The 17077-nt window shown below is 35.6% G+C and overlaps 1 long non-coding RNA gene across 1 annotated transcript in view; it reads left to right on the top strand.

Moving 5' to 3' along the window:
• The window catches only part of LOC116750737, a 61473-nt gene that overhangs the window by 2540 nt on the left and 41856 nt on the right, over window positions 1-17077 (top strand). Inside the window, exon 2 of the long non-coding RNA XR_004349081.1 lies at window positions 4771-5059. This is a non-coding gene — a long non-coding RNA (uncharacterized LOC116750737). The remainder of the gene's footprint in view (window positions 1-4770; window positions 5060-17077) is intronic.

The raw sequence follows: 17077 nt of genomic DNA, 5'->3' as shown, positions 1-17077 counted from the left end.
TAAACTTTTCTTAATTGATGTAACAGATAACATTGTTCAAAATAATATCAACATTGTGTTCTTTGATTATAGCTTATGGGTAAGTGAAATGAATGACAGCAGTGTTATAAAGGACAGGAGGGAGAAATTGAAAATACTTTGTACTTTCACTACCCATGAAGCATTATAGTGTTATTTGAAAGTGGACTTAGGTAAGTTGTAAATGTATATTGCAAATTGTAAGGCAACCATTTTAGAACATCCAAAAACAAAAGTTTTAATTGGTATCTTAAGAGAGGATGGAAACTGGAATCATAAAATGTTCAATTAAAATCAGAGAAGGCAGAAAAAGTGTGGAAGACCAAAAAAAAAAAAAACAGAAGAAGAAAGAATGAATGAAGAGAAGCAATGAATAGGAAACATTTAAAGTGATTTAGATCATATTGGATTTTTAAATAACTAAGATTGAGACGTTCCAAAATTATCCTAATGTAAACAGAAAAGCCATAATGCATGCCTAGCTAATAATCTAGGGGTAGGGAAAAACATCTGACAAAGAAGGTTTAGATTGTAGTATTACAAGAAAAATTTGGATTTCTGCTTATTTCCCCCACCCCCAAGCACCACATATTCAATATATGTCATACTGTGACATATATATGTGTGTATATGTATATATATATATATATATATATATATATAAGAGAAACTATGAATTTTAAAATATGTCAAATAATTATGTAAAAATCATGTTTTCAAGCTTGAAATGGTACTTCCTCTTTGGAATATTAGGACTGAGTAATTCTTCAATCTCTTCTTGGTACTTTTATGAACTTTCCCTTCCAGTTTATATCTCAATTCTGAACTCTCTTATTCCTAGTTCTCCACAATTACTTCTTTAAGCATAAAATTTACTCTTAACTCTTCTTCATTCTAATCCTCTTATATACTGATGTCTGTATTGTGGGCAACCTGATTATTCCCAAATACCCTCAGAAACTTATTCCGCCTCCCAATATTCACTGGAACTTGATATATTTAATGTTGAATGTGGTCAGTGGGCTTTTAAGATATACTCCCTCATCCTTATAATGAGCTTTCTTTCTTACACACACACACACACACACACACACACACACACACACACACACACTACATTCCTGTAGTAAATCTGAGCTGTGAGTACAACTATATGATGAGTTGTGTGAGTTCTCCTAAGAGAGAAAAGACAAGTAATAGAGACTGATCCCAAGCTAATTCATTGTTGGAATCATTAGGACTTAAAGAACTATAAGTATATAACTATACTTAATGACTTAAAGGAAAAGAATACTCACATTGAATGAAAATACAGGAATTCTCAGCAGAGACATAAAATTTATAATAAAGAACCAAATGGAAATTCTATTACAAAACAACAAAATATATGAAATTTTTAAAAATTCACTTGATGGGCTTAACAGAAGAATGGAGATTGTGAAGATAGAGTCAGTGAACTTGGTCATACATAACACAAAAATAGCATACCTATGCACAAGAAAGTCAAACTTCTGTGAACCAACAATAAAGATAAAATCTTGAAAGCTGCAGGAATAAAATGACACATTCATATAGGAGAACAGTGATCCAAATGATCAGAACTTGGGTCTTCTCATCAGAAACAGTGGAAGCCAGAAGAGAGTAGATCGTTTTTGAAGTGCTGAAAGAAAAAGACAGTCAATCCAGAATTCTGTATCTAGTGAAATATCCTTCAAGAGTGGTGAAATAAAAAGTTTTAGGTAAAAGACTTTATCACAAGCAGATCTGCACTACAAGACATGCTAAAGGAAGGGAAATAAAATCAAATGGCAATTCAAATCTTCAGGAAGAAAGAGCATCAAAAGTAGCAAATATCTCAGTAAATATATGTTTTACCTCTTAATTTCACTAAAATACATATAACTGTTTAAAACAAAAATTATAACATTGTCTAGTAAGGCTTATTATATCTTTTGATATAGTACATATGAAAGTTAGCTATACCATAAAGGGCAGGGTGGGGTAAGTAGTGAATGTATGTTTATACTCTATAGAAAGTTAAGGATATACATTTTAATACTTAGAATAACCACTAAAAGAAATGCAAAGAAATGTAAAAAGCCAATAGATAAATTAAAATATATAAGAATATTCATAGCAGTTTATTTACAATAGCCCCAAACTATAAATAATCCAGGTGTCCATCAGACAGTGGCATAAACATATTTTTGTATATTCATGCAACAGACTACTAAACAATGGAAAGGAACAAGCCACTAATACCTGGAACAACATGAATGAACCTCGAAACATTAAGCTGAGTGAAAGAAGCCTTGCATGCAAAAAAGGTATGCTGGTTATAATTTCATTTATATGAAATTCTAGAAGAGGCAAAACTAATCAATGGTGGAAAAACTAGATCAAAAACACTAAGTTTGGGAGATACCTGGCTTGTTCAAACAGTTCTAAGGAGGCCAAAGTGGCTGGAAAGAAGAAAACAAAGAAGAGTAGCAGAAGAGGAAAGAGGGATGTGTGAATGAGGGATCATGGAGGCTATTGTTAAGACTTTTTACTCTGAATGAAAAGGGGAGTCACTGTAAGTAGAGGAGAGACACTATCTGATTTTAAAAGGGTCTCTACGGCTGCTTTAAGAATTGACTGTAAGGGGTCAGTATAGAACTAGGCAGACAATCTGTGAGGCTATTTTGTTCATCTAGATGAACAGTGATGGTGACTTGGACTCAATAACTTTTAGCTCTTAATGTTATTTAAATTCAAGATAAGTTTAACGTCATTGAATTTTTAAAAATATTCAGATATAATATATTTAATTTTCAAGAAATATTTCTTATTTTCTGATTGCTTATTTTACATAGTAGAATATTCTTTTATGTTTACAATATCATCTGAAAATTCTTTTCTTCTGTTTCCTCAACCATCTCTCTTTCCTCTAAGGTTGGTTATTCTGTTTATTGTCATCCTTGTCTTTGATTGATTTTCTGCGAATATCTGGTGATCCCTGATTTTCTGTTTAGGTCTTTGTAAAATGGGTTATGTTGATTACTTTAGAGGTAGCTAGAATGTTTTTCCTTCCAATATTTTATCATGAATATATACAAACATAAAGAAAGTTAAAATAATGTGTCCCCACTACCTAGACTCTCTTGTTAACATTTTATTATACTGTACTAGCTTTGTCATATAACTGTTTACATATTCATCTTCTATTGAGCCATTGAGTTATATTTTTAAAAAAAAAAAAGCATTTCAAAGTAAATCATGGCATTAATTTTTCCTGTAGTTGTGTAAGTGGAGGTTTTCTAAACAGGAGGGAAAAATGAGGCTCTGAGTCAGTAGATAGGGCTTTTCCTAGTCACAATTACCTTAAGGATATAGGGGTGGAAAATAGAAAGGTAAGCTGAAGTCTCTCACAGTTATTAAACTAAGAAGGGTTTTATCCTTGTGGAAGAGAATTTCCCTCCTGGTTTGTCTTTCTGTCTCCCTCCCCCCATCCCCCAGTCAATTTTGTACCTTTTTCAGAGGAACAGTGTAACCTCGAGCTTTGCTATGTGATATTTTTCTCCTATATCATTTATTTGTTTAGATGTTAAGATTTAGCTGTTTGTGATTTTTAAAAACCAAATAACAGCAGTTTAAGCAAGATAGAAGTTTATTTCTCACACACATAAGTGTAGGTACCCCAGGACTAGTTTTCCAATCATCAGTGAACCAGGTTTCTACATTTTTGTGGTTCTGTCGAGCTCAATATGTGCCATCTACAACCGATGAAAGTGGCTGCTCTAACTCTGGACATTATGCCCACCTTCCAGCCAGAAGGAAGAGTCCTTTAAGAATTTCCCAGCCAGAAGTTGCTCACAACATTTTTGTTTATATCTTATATGTCAGTACTTAGACATACAGTCACACATAACTACTAATAACAGATTGAAATTATAATGGAGTAATCACAGTTTGGGCACACAGAATGGAGTCAGGTGGCCATTGAGGATATGGTCTCTGGTCTCTGCATCACTGAGAACTTGAACTTTCTTTGAAATGTTCCAGGCCCAAGGACACCACCAGCATATTCAGAACAACACTTGCCAGCTGCAACCTTATCGTCTCAAGGTCTCCCTTTGTAACTGTGCAACCATTTCAGACCCCAACCAATCCATGCTCACCAAGCACCCTCACTTCTTGCCAGCTCTAATCATAATTCTTGAAAAACAACTCATATACTTAACTGTGGCCTTGCAACTTTTTGCCTTTATAAGCCTCTCCCATTTTGTAGTCTGGTAGAACTCAATTCAAGTGTTTGTTGAATCTGTGTTTCCCAGGCTGCAGTCTTTATTTCAGTCAGGTCTCCATTTCTGAAACTTTTAACACTACCTGCTATTAAGTACTAGGAAATGTTATGTTGATTCAAGGTGACCATGTGCTTCACAGGACAAAAGGGAGAATGGATGTTGCAGGTACAGCTAGCAGTCTTTGTTTTAGACCTCAACATCCATATTATTTCCAGGAAGACATTTCCCCGGCAGATCGCTCACTTTCTCTGGGAAGCCATTCTCAGCATGTTAGCCTGAGGCAAAAGATTCCAGCCAAACTGTATCAGAGCCCAAGTTAGTTGTGTCTGTTCAGCTGACCTGTCTTGAACTGGCACTTCCCTCAGTGATTTTCAAAGTGCTATGGAATTACTTTAGGGATATTATAAGAAAGCAGATAGATACTGTCTAAATAACCTTCTTAACCTTCATATCTCTTATATTTTAGGTTTCCTGGAATAAGAATTCATCGGAAGAAAGCATTACTCTGTGGAAGTTTGAAAACCGTTAGCAGTATTCTCTGCCAATAGCAAAGGCTCTCTAGTCGGCAACTATCAGAGCAAATTCTGTCTCTCCACTCTGTGGTCCTAGGCCCACTGTAGCCACCAGGGAACAGTTCAACTGAAATGACCCATTAACTCCATTCCTGTTGTTATTCTTAAAACTTCCTGGCACAGCATCAGATACCTGCATGAAGGAAAAGCTTCTTCAGCCTTCCCTCTCTATTTGGCTTCAAGGTAACCAATTCAGCTTATAGATTTTATTGCCTAAGGTGAAACATCCTGAGCCTGTGTACCTCTTAACTGTACCAATGCTTACCAGGTTAGAGTTAAAAACAGTACACATCACAACACAATTCATATGTGCAGTAACTTTATTTTCTATAAATGATCTCATCTTGTTCTATAGCTCTTAATTTTGCTAAGGTAAATTTTACCAGGCAAAGTTAACCTTTTCCAATTAAAATTTTTTCTCTGCTATATGTTTACTCAATCCAATGAATAAACTTTCCATCAGGAATATAAATCATTTGACATTTGGCCCCCTTTCTACCTCTTAATTCTTGAGATAGTGTTGGGTGTAGGGGAAACTTATGTGTCCTTATGGATGTGGGGCAAGAAGCCTCTGTGCCTATGCTGGGTTCTTGTTAGAACCCAAAAGACATTGAGGTAAAAAAAAAAGTCATTGAGGTGACTTTTCTCCTCTCCTGTTACTGGGAATCCTACAGTAGGGTACACTGAGGTATGGGCTGGTCTGTCTCATCCGGTATTTTGGCCATTGTCTTAGTGTTCCTCACTACTCTCCAGCAGCACGGCCATTTGCCTCTAGTTATGAGGGACCTTCAATCTGTGGTCTTTGTCTCATGACACCAATCCTGGGACTAAAACACCCATTGATGGAATGTTTCCAACAATACATCTCAATTGTATTCGAAGTACATTATGGTTCTTAGATTAATTCTTTAAGAATATTAAGTATTGCCCACTACTACTCATACCAGTGTCAACAAAAGATCGTAAATTCCAAGCATAAGAGAATTTGTTTGCCAAAATAGAGAACTTATATTCTTATAGACATACACACACAAAAAAATCATGGCCTTTTACCTTAACATCATACACAAAAAGTTCAAAATGGGTCATAGACCTAAATATAAATGGTAAAGTAATAAAGCTTCTAGGAGAAAACAGGGGAATAACTTCATGTTCTTGGGAAAGGCAAAAATTTGGTAAACAGGGTAGAAAAAAAAAAATGAACCATAAAAGAAAAGATTGGTGGGCTTCCCTGGTGGCGCAGTGGTTGAGAGTCCGCCTGCCGATGCAGGGGACACGGGTTTGTGCCCCGGTCCAAGAAGGTCCCACATGCCGCGGAGCGGCTGGGCCTGTGAGCCATGGCCGCTGAGCCTGCACGTCCAGAGCCTGTGCTCCGCAACGGGAGAGGCCACAACAGTGAGAGGACCGCGTACCACAAAAAAATAAAAAGAAAAGATTGGTAAGTTGGACCACACAAAAAAATTGTCTTTCCTAGTGTGGAAACACTGCCTTATGTGCAGGGCAAAGGTGATCCGGGCTCCAGTATTTTCAATGCACCACACCTAAGATAGAGCCTCCATTCCATTAGTTGTGGGGGGGCGTGCTGGAAGAGTCCTCACCTCTTGTTTCACTTGCCAAGGATTCAGCCTCTGCACTAGGTAGTTGACGATGGGATGAAAAATGTTGAATGTTGCTCCTCACACATGTAGAAGGTTCTCAGATTGGGAATTTGGGAGAGAGGGAACCCCATGTTATTGGCTGCAGCCCTCCAGAATGGAGTCTCTGCCTTGCTTGAAGCAGAGAGGGAGAGAGCAGTGTTAGTTTAAATACCACACACTCTAGCCCTTTTTTTACCAAATTTTCATAGATTTTCTGGAATAGTTGTTTCTTGATGTGCTCTTTGCCTTTTGAACCATTTTCAGAGCCTTTAAATGGTGTTTGTTTGTTCATTTGTTCTTTTAACTTTTCATTTCGGGAGCAGGTCAGTAGACTTTTTTACACTGTCATGCTGGAAGTCAGTACAGGGGTGCAATTTTGAACATATAGATTCTCAATTCATTTCTAATCTATTTATTTTACTTTTGAGCCCATCTTTGATTGTCTATTTTTTATTTGTTATATTTCATTTATTAGTACTATGTAGTTGGGTTAAAGATGATGTGTTAAAGCTTGGACTCTGCTGTGCATTTTTTTCATTGATGTGTAATTGACATATAACATCATTAGTTTCAAGTGTACAATATAATGATTTAATTTTTGTATGTACACACAGTGGAAAATTCACATATAACTTTATAGCTTACCCTCAGTATTCTTGATACCTAGCCGCAAATCATGTAGTGCTGTATTTACTATTGAAAAAAGTTAGTTTATAAGTGGACTCATCTAGTTCAAACACATGTGCAAAGGTCAACTGTCTTGTGAAATCAACACAATAAGTCTAGTTACATCCTTCATACATAGTTACAATTTTTTTTCCTCCTGTTAAGAACTATTAAGATCTACTGTCTTAGCAACTTTCGAATATGCAATACAGAATTATTAACAATAGTCATCATGTTGTACAGTAACTACATGCCCGTGACTCTTTAATTTTATAAGTGGAATACATTTATTTTTCTGTCAGGATGTGGAGACTTTGGGAATTCCCTGGCAGTCCAGTGGTTAGGACTCTATGCTTTCCCTGCAGGGGGCACGGGTTTGATTCCTGGTTGGGAAACTAAGATAGCACAAGCTGCACAGCACAGCCAAAAAAAACGATGTAGAGATTTTATTTTTGTTACTTGTGTGCATACAAGTGTTCCTTTTATTTAAAAAATTTTTTTATTGAAGTTAAGTTGATATATTAGTTTCAGGTGTACAGCTTATTGTTTCAATATTTTTATAGATTATACTCTAATAAAACTTATTACAAAATAATAGCTACTATTCCCTGTGCCATACAATATATCCTTGTTGCTTAACTACTTTATACATAATGGTTTATATCTCTTATTCCATAACTCCATCTTGCCCCTCCCCCTTTCCTCTCCCCACTGATAACCCCTAGTTTGTTTTCTGTATCTGTCTGTTTCTGTTTTGCTATATACATTCATTTATTTTATTTTTTAGATTCCACATATAAGCAATATCATATATAGTATTTCTCTTTCTCTGTCTGACTTATTTTACTAAATATAATATTCTGTAGTTCCATGCAGGCTGCTGCAAATGACAGAATTTCATCCTTTTTTATGGCTGAGTAATATTCAGTTGTATATATTGATGGACACTTTGGGTTGCTTCCATATCTTGGCTATTATAAATAGTGCTTTGATGAACATTGGAGTGCATGTATCTTTTCAGATTAGCGTTTTCATTTTTTTCTGGATATATGCCCAGGAGTGGAATTGCTGGATCATATGGTAGTCCTATTTTTAGTTTTTTGAGGAACTTCCACACTGTTTTCCATAGTGGCTGCACCAATTTACATTCCCACCAACATTGTAGCAAGGTTCCCTTTACTTCCTTATCAACATTTGTTATTTGTAGACTTTTTGATGATGGCCATTCTAATAGTTGTGAGGTGATATCTCATTGTGGTTTTGATTTGTATTTCTTTAATAGTTAGTGATTTGGGGGATATTTTTATGTGCCTGTTAGCCATCCGTGTGTCTTCTTTAGAAAAAAGTGTCTATTCAGGTCTTTCACCCATTGTTTTTTTTTTGATTGTGTTGTTGTTTGTTTGATATTGAATTGAATTATCTGTTTATATATTTTGGGTATTAACCATTGTTGGTCATATCATTTGCAAATATTTTCTCCCATTCAGTAGGTTGTCTTTTCATTTCATTTTCTCTTTGCAGTGCGTTTCTCAATGTGTTTCCTAAAAAGTGTTTTAATTAGGTCCCATTTGTTTAGTTTTGCTTTTATTTCTTTTGCCCTAGGAGACAGAAAAATATTGCTACAGTTTATATCGAAGAGTGTTCTGCCTATCTTCTCTTCTAGGAGTATTTTTTTTTCTTTTGGTTTCAGGTCTTACATTTAGGTTTTTTAACTGCATTTTAAGTTTACTTTTGTATATGGTGTGAGGAAATGTTCTAATCTAATTTGTCTACATGTAGCTGTCCAGTTTTTCCAGCACCACTTATTGAAGAGACTGTCTTTCCTCCATTGTATATTCTTGCCTCTTTTGTCATGGATTAATTGACCATAGGTATGTGGATTTATTTCTGTGCTCTTTATTCTGTTCCATTGATCTATGTTTCTGTTTTTGTGACAATACCATGCTATTTTGATTACTTTAGTTTTATAATATAGTCTGAAGTCAGGGAGGTTGATATCTCCAGCTTTGTTCTTTTTCTCAAGATTGCTTTGGCAATTCAGTGTCTTTTTTAGTTTCATATAAATATTAGGATTATTTACTCTAGTTCTGTGAAAAATGTCATGGGTGTTTTGATAGGGATTGCATTAAATCTGTAGAGTAGTTTGGCCATTTTAACAATATTAATCCTTCCAATCCCAGAGCATGGGATATCTTTCCATTTCTTTGTATCATCTTCAATTTTCTGCATCCATGTTTTATACTTTTCAGAGTATAGGCCTTTCACCTCCTTGGTTAAATTTATTTCTAGGTATTTTATTCTTTTTGATGCAGTTTTAAATGGAATTTTCTTTAACTTTCTCTTTCTGATAGTGTATTATTAGTGTATAGAAAAGCAACATATTTCTGTATATTAATCTTGTATCCACCAACCTTACCTACTTCACTTATTAGTTCTAATAATTTTTTGGAGGAGACTTTAAGGTTTTCTATATCACGCCATCTGCAAATAGTGACAGTTTTACTTCTTCCCTTCTGTAAAGGACATTTGGATGTCCTTTATTCTCATTCTTATCTGATTGTGGTGGCTAGGTTTTCCAAGACTGTGTTAAATAGAAGTGGTGAGAGTGGGCTTCCTTGTCTTGTTCCTGAATTTAGAGGAACGGCTTTCAGCTTTTCACCATTGAGTATAATATTAGCTATAGGTTTGTCATAATATGTTGAGATTTTTTTCCCTCTATACCAACTTTGATGAGAGTTTTGATCATGAACGAATGTTGAATATTGTGAGATACTTTTTCTACATCTATTGAGATGATCATGTAATTTTTTATCCTTCCTATTTTTAATGTGGTGTATCACATTTATTGATTTGTGAATATTGAACCATCCTTGCATCCCTGGAATAAATCTAACTTGATAATAGTGGATCATCCTTTTTATGTGTTACTGGATTTGGTTTGCTAATATTTTGTTGAGGGTTTTGGTATCAGTATTCATCAAAGATATTGGCCTGTAATTTTCTTTTTTGGTAGTGTATTTGTCTGGTTTTGGAATCAGGGTAATGCTGGTCTTGTAGAATGAATTTGGGAGTATTCTGTCCCCATCAATTTTTTGGACTAGTTTGAGGAAGATAAGTATTATCTCTTCTTTGTATGTCTTGTAAAATTCCCCTGTGAAGCTATCTGGTCCTGGACTTTTGTTTGTTGGGAGATTTTTAAATTACAAATTCAAGTTCACTCCTAATGATCAGTCTGTTCAAATTGTTTATTTATTCCTGACTCAGTCTTGGCAAGATGTATGTTTCTAGAAATTTGTCCATTTCTTCCAGGTTGTCCAACTTGCTGGCATATAACTGTTGATAGTATTCTCTTAGAATTCTTTTGTATCTCTGTGGTATCAGTTGTTATTTCTCCTCTTTCCTCTCTTATTATGTTTATTTGGGTCCTTTCTACTTATTGGTGAGCCTAGTTAAAGCTTTATCTATTTTGTTTATTTTTTCAAAACACTAGCTCTTGGTTTAACTGATCTTTTGTAATGTTTCTTTTGTGGGGGTGGGTGGGTGTCTGTCCTCTATTTTATTTCTTTCCTCTCTGATATTTATTTATATCCTTCTGTTGACTTTGGGCTTTGTTCTTCTTTTTCTAATTCCTTTATATGGTAGCTTAGGTTGTTTATTTGAGTTGTTTCTTAAGGTAGGCCTGTATTGCTATAAACTTCCCTCTTAGAAGTGCTTTTGCCACATCCCATAGATTTTGGAGAGTTACATTTCCATTTTCATTTGTCTTGAGGTATTTTCTGATTTCTTCTTTGATATGATCATTGACCTATTGTTTTCTTTGTGTGTGTGTGTGTGGTACGTGGGCCTCTCACTGTTGTGGCCTCTCCTGTTGCGGAGCACAGGCTCTGGACGCACAGGCTCAGCGGCCATAGCTCACGGGCCTAGCTGCTCTGTGGCATGTGGGATCTTCCTGGTCCGGGTCACAAACCCGTGTCCCCTGCATCAGCAGGCAGACTCTCAACCACTGTGCCACCAGGGAAGCCCGACCTATTGGTCTTTTAGTAGCATGTTATTTAATCTCCACGTGTTTGTTCTTTTCCCATTTTTCATTCTGTAATTGATTTCTAGTTTCATATTGTTGTGGTTGGAAAAAAATAATTGATACAATTTCTGTCTTTTTAAATTTGTTGAGACTTGTTTTGTGGCCTAGCATGTGATCCATCCAGGAGAATGTTCCATGGACAGTTGAAAAGAATCTATATTGTGCTGTTTTTTAATGTAATGTCCTATAGATAGCTACTAAGTACAACTGGTCTATTATGTCATTTAAGAGCACTGTTGCCTTATTGATTTTTGGTCTGGATGATCTGTCCATTGATAAAAATGGGGTGTTAAAATCCTCTACTATTATATTATTGTTGATTTCTCCCTTATGTCTGTTAGTATCTGCTCTATGTATTTAGCTTCTCCTGTATTGGGTGCATATATGTTAATGAGAACAATATCGTCGTCTTTTATTAATCCCTTTATCACTATGTAATGCCATTCTTTGTCTTTGTTATAGGCTTTGTTTTAAAGTCTATTTTGTCTGATATGAGTATTGCTACCCCTGCTTTCTTCTCATTTCCATTTTCATGCAATATCTGTCTATCCCCTCACTTTTAGTCTGTGCCTTTAGCTCAGAATTGAGTCTTATAGGCAGCATATAGATGGGTCTTGGTTTTCATCCAATCAGCCACCTTATGTCTTTTCACTAGAGCATTTAGTCCATTGACATTTAGATAAATTATTGATAGGTTCGTACTTTGCCATTTTATTACTTGTTTTCTAGTGGTGTTTGTAGTTATTCTCTGTTCATTTCTTCTACTTTTTGTTTCTTCCCTTGTGGTTTGATGATTTTTTTAGTAGTATGCTTGTGCTCCTTTCTTTTTATTTTTATGTATCTATTGTAGGTTTTTGATTTGTGGTTATCATGGGGTTTATATATATTGACCTATAATTATATCTACATGTTTTAAACTGGTGGTCATTTAAGTTCAAAAACATTCTAAAACATCTACATTTTGTACTCCCCTCCACCGCTTTTTGTGGGTTTTTTTTTTCTGTGGTACGTGGGCCTCTCACTGCTGTAGCCTCTCCCATCGTGGAGCACAGGCTCCAGATGCACAGGCCCAGTGGCCGTGGCCCAGGGGCCCAGCCGCTCTGTGGCATGTGGAATCCTCCCGGACCAGGGCACAAACCCATGTCCCCTGAATCGGCAGGCGGACCCCCAACCACTGTGCCACCAGGAAGTCCCACTTTTTGTATTTTTGATGTCATGTTTTACATCTTCTTGTTTATCCCTTAACTTTTCATTGTAGTTATAGTTGTTTCTACATTTTTTTCTCTTTTAATCTTCATACATATTTAAGTATTAAATAAATTAAAGTAAAAGCTTATTTAAGTAGTTGATCCTCAGTTCTTTGTATTTGCCTTTCCTTGTGGGATTTTCCATTTTCTATGGATTCTTACTTCTTTCCCACTTAGAGAAGACCCTTTAACATTTTTTTAGCGTGGGTTTAGTATTGATGAACTGTTTTAGTTTTTTCTTATTTGAGAATTATTTATCTTTCCTTTGATTCTAAATGATAATGTTGCTTAGGAGAGTATACTAGTTTGCACATTCTTCTCTTTCAACACTTTGGATATATCATGCCACTCCTTCTGTCCTGCTGATTTCTTAGATTGGCTGCTAGCCTTATGGAGATACCCTTGTATATGACTCTGTTGTATTTCTGTGGAAAATGCCATTGGAATTTGGATAGGGATTGTATTCAATCTGTAGGTTACGTTGGGTGGTATGGAATTTTTTTTTCTGCCTTCAAGTAATATTATATGTCACATATAGTATAGACCTTACAACAGTATACTTTATTTCCCTTCTTCCAACCTTTGTGCTATTCATGTTATATATCTTATTTCTTCATATGTTGCAAATTTTATAATACATTGTTATCACTTTTACTTTAAATCATTCATTATCTTAAAAAAGATATTGAAACTAAGAAATATCGTCTTTTATATTTATCTATATATTTACATATTTGCTGCCTTCGTTCATTTGTGTAGATACATGGTTTTTTTTTTAACATCTTTATTGGAGTATACTTGCTTTACAATGCTGTGTTAGTTTCTGCTGTGTAACAAAGTGAATCAGGTATATGTATACATATATCCCCATATCCCTTCCCTCTTGCATCTCCCTCCCACCCTCTGTATCCCACCCCTCTAGGTGGTCACAAAGCACTGAGTTGATCTCCCTGTGCTATGCAGCTGCTTCGAACTAGCTATCTATTTTACATTTGGTAGTGTATATATGTCCATGCCTCTCTCTCGCTTTGTCACAGCTTACCCTTCCCCCTCCCCATATCCTCAAGTCCATTCTCTAGTAGGTCTGTGTCTTTATTCCTGTCTTACCCCTAGGTTCTTCATGACATTTTTGTTTCTTAAATTCCATATATATGTGTTAGCATATGGTATTTGTCTCTCTCTTTCTGACTTACTTCACTCTGTATGATAGACTCCAGGTCCATCCACCTCATTACAAATAGCTCAATTTCGTTTCTTTTTATGGCTGAGTAATATTCCATTGTATATATGAGCCACATCTTCTCTATCCATTCATCCAATGATGGACACTTAGGTTGTTTCCATCTGCGGACTATTGTAAATAGAGCTGCAATGAACATTTTGGTACATGACTCTTTTTGAATTATGGTTTTCTCAGGGTATATGCCCAGTAATGGGATTCCTGGGTCATATGGTAGTTCTATTTGTAGTTTTTTAAGGAACCTCCATACTGTTCTCCATAGTGGCTGTATCAAGTTACATTCCCACCAAGCATGCAGGACGGTTCCCTTTTCTCCACACCCTCTCCAGCATTTATTGTTTGTAGATTTATTGATGATGGCCATTCTGACTGGTCTGAGATGATATCTCATTGTAGTTTTGATTTTCATTTCTCTAATGTTTAGTGATATTGAGCATTCTTTCATGTGTTTGTTGGCAGTCTGTATATCTTCTTTGGAGAAATGTCTATTTAGGTCTTCTGCCCATTTTTGGATTGGGTTGTTTGTTTTTTGTTATTAAGCTGCATGAGCTGCTTATAAATTTTGGAGATTAATCCTTTGTCAATTGCTTCATTTGCAAATATTTTCTGCCATTCTGAGGGTTGTCTTTTGGTCTTGTTTATGGTTTCCTTTGCTGTGCAAAAGCTTTGAAGTTTCATTAGGTCCCATTTGTTTATTTTTGTTTTTATTTCCATTTCTCTAGGAGGTGAGTCAAAAAGGATCTTGCTGTGATTTATGTCATAGAGTGTCCTGCCTATGTTTTCCTCTAGGAGTTTGATAGTTTTTGGCATTACATTTAGGTCTTTAATCCATTTTGAGCTTATTTTTGTATATGGTGTTAGGGAGTGATCTAATCTCATACTTTTACATGTACCTGTCCAGTTTTCCCAGCACCACTTATTGAAGAGGCTGTCCTTTCTCCACTGTACATTCCTGCCTCCTTTATCAAAGATAAGGTGACCATATGTGCGTGGGTGTATCTCTGGGCTTTCTATCCTGTTCCATTGATCTATCTTTCTGTTTTTGTGCCAGTACCATACTGTCTTGATTACTGTAGCTTTGTAGTATAGTCTGAAGTCAGGGAGCCTGATTCCTCCAGCTCCGTATTTCATTCTCAAGATTGCTTTGGCTATTCGGGGTCTTTTGTGTTTCCATAAAAATTGTGAAATTTTTTGTTCTAGTTCTGTGAAAAATGCCAGTGGTAGTTTGATAGGGATTGCATTGAATCTGTAGATTGCTTTGGGTAGTAAGGTCATTTTCACACTGTTGATTGTTCCCATCCAAGAACATGGTATATCTCTCCATCTATTTGTATCATCTTTAATTTCTTTCATCAGTGTCTTATAATTTTCTGCATACAGGTCTTATGTCTCCCTAGGTAGATTTATTCCTAGATATTGTATTCTTTTTGTTGCAGTGGTAAATGGGAGTGTTTTCTTGATTTCACGTTCACATTTTTCATCATTAGTGTATAGCAATGCCAGAGACTTCTGTGCATTAATTTTGTATCCTGCTACTTTACTGAATTCATTCATTAGCTCTAGTAGTTTTCTGGTAGCATCTTTAGGACTCTCTATGTATAATATCATGTCATCTGCAAACAGTGACAGCTTTACTTTTTCTTTTCTGGTTTGTATTCCTTTTATTTCCTTTTCTTCTCTGATTGCTGTGGCTAAAACTTCCAAAACTATGTTGAATAAGATTGTTGAGAGTGTGCAACCTTGTCTTGTTCCTGATCTTAGTGGAAATGGTTTCAGTTTTTCACCATTGAGGACAATGTTGGCTGTGGGTTTGTCATATATGGCTTTTATTATGTTCAGGAAAGTTCCCTCTATGCCTACTTTCTACAGGGTTTTTATCATAAATGGGTGTTGAATTTTGTTGAAAGCTTTCTCTGCATCTATTGAGATGATCATATGGTTTTTCTCCTTCAATTTGTTAATATGGTGTATCACATTGATTGATTTGTGTATATTGAAGAATCTTTGCATTCTTGGAATAAACCTCACTTGATCATGGTGTATGATCCTTTTAATGTGCTGTTGGATTCTGTTTGCTAGTATTTTGTTGAGGATTTTTGCATCTATCTTCATCAGTGATATTAGCCTGTAGTTTTCTTTCTTTGTGACATCCTTGTCTGGTTTTGGAATCAGGGTGATGGTGGCCTTGTAGAATGAGTTTGGGAGTGTTCTTCCCTCTGCTATATTTTGGAAGAGTTTGAGAAGGATAGGTGTTAGCTCTTCTCTAAATGTTTGATAGAATTCGCCTGTGAAGACCTGTGGTCCTGGGCTTTTGTTTGTTGGAAGATTTTTAATCACAGTTTCAATTTCAGTGCTTGTGATTGGTCTGTTCATATTTTCTATTTCTTCCTGGTTCAGTCTTGGCAGGTTGTGCATTTCTAAGAATTTGTCCATTTCTTCCAGGTTGTCCATTTTATTGGCATAGAGTTGCTTGTAGTAATCTCTCATGATCTTTTGTATTTCTGCAGTCAGTTGTTGTTTCCCCTTTTTCATTTCTAATTCTATTGATTTGAGTCTTCTCCCTTTTTTTCTTGATGAGTCTGGCTAATGGTTTATCAATTTTGTTTATCTTCTCAAAGAACCAGCTTTTAGTTTTATTGATCTTTGCTATTGTTTCCTTCATTTCTTTTTCATTTATTTCTGATCTGATTTTTATGATTTCTTTCCTTCTGCTAACTTTGGGGTTTTTTTGTTCTTCTTTCTCTAATTGCTTTAGGTGCAAGGTTAGGTTGTTTATTTGAGATGTTTCCTGTTTCTTAAGGTCGGGTTGTATTGCTATAAACTTCCCTCTTAGAACTGCTTTTGCTGCATCCCATAGATTTTGGGTCGTCGTGTCTCCATTGTCATTTGTGTCTAGGTATTTTTTTATTTGCTCTGTGATTTCTTCAGTGATCACTTCGTTATTAAGTAGTGTATTGTTTAGCCTCCATGTGTTTGTATTTTTTACAGATCTTTTCCTGTAATTGATATCTAGTCTCATAGTGTTGTGGTGGGAAAAGATACTTCATACAATTTCAATTTTCTTAAATTTACCAAGGCTTGATTTGTGACCCAAGATATGATCTATCCTGGAGAATGTTCCATGAGCACTTGAGAAAAATGTTTATTGTGTTGTTTTTTGGATGGAATGTCCTATAAATATCAATTAAGTCCATCTTGTTTAATGTATCATTTAAAGCTTGTGTTTCCTTATTTATTTTCATTTTGGATGATCTGTCCGTTGGTGAAAGTAGGGTGTTAAAGTCCCCTACTTTGAATGTGTTACTGTCGATTTCCCCTTTTATGGCTGTT

Source organism: Phocoena sinus, chromosome 3 (assembly GCF_008692025.1).
Source record: "Phocoena sinus isolate mPhoSin1 chromosome 3, mPhoSin1.pri, whole genome shotgun sequence".
Lineage (NCBI taxonomy): Eukaryota > Metazoa > Chordata > Mammalia > Artiodactyla > Phocoenidae > Phocoena > Phocoena sinus.
This window is presented reverse-complemented; position numbering and strand designations above follow the sequence as displayed.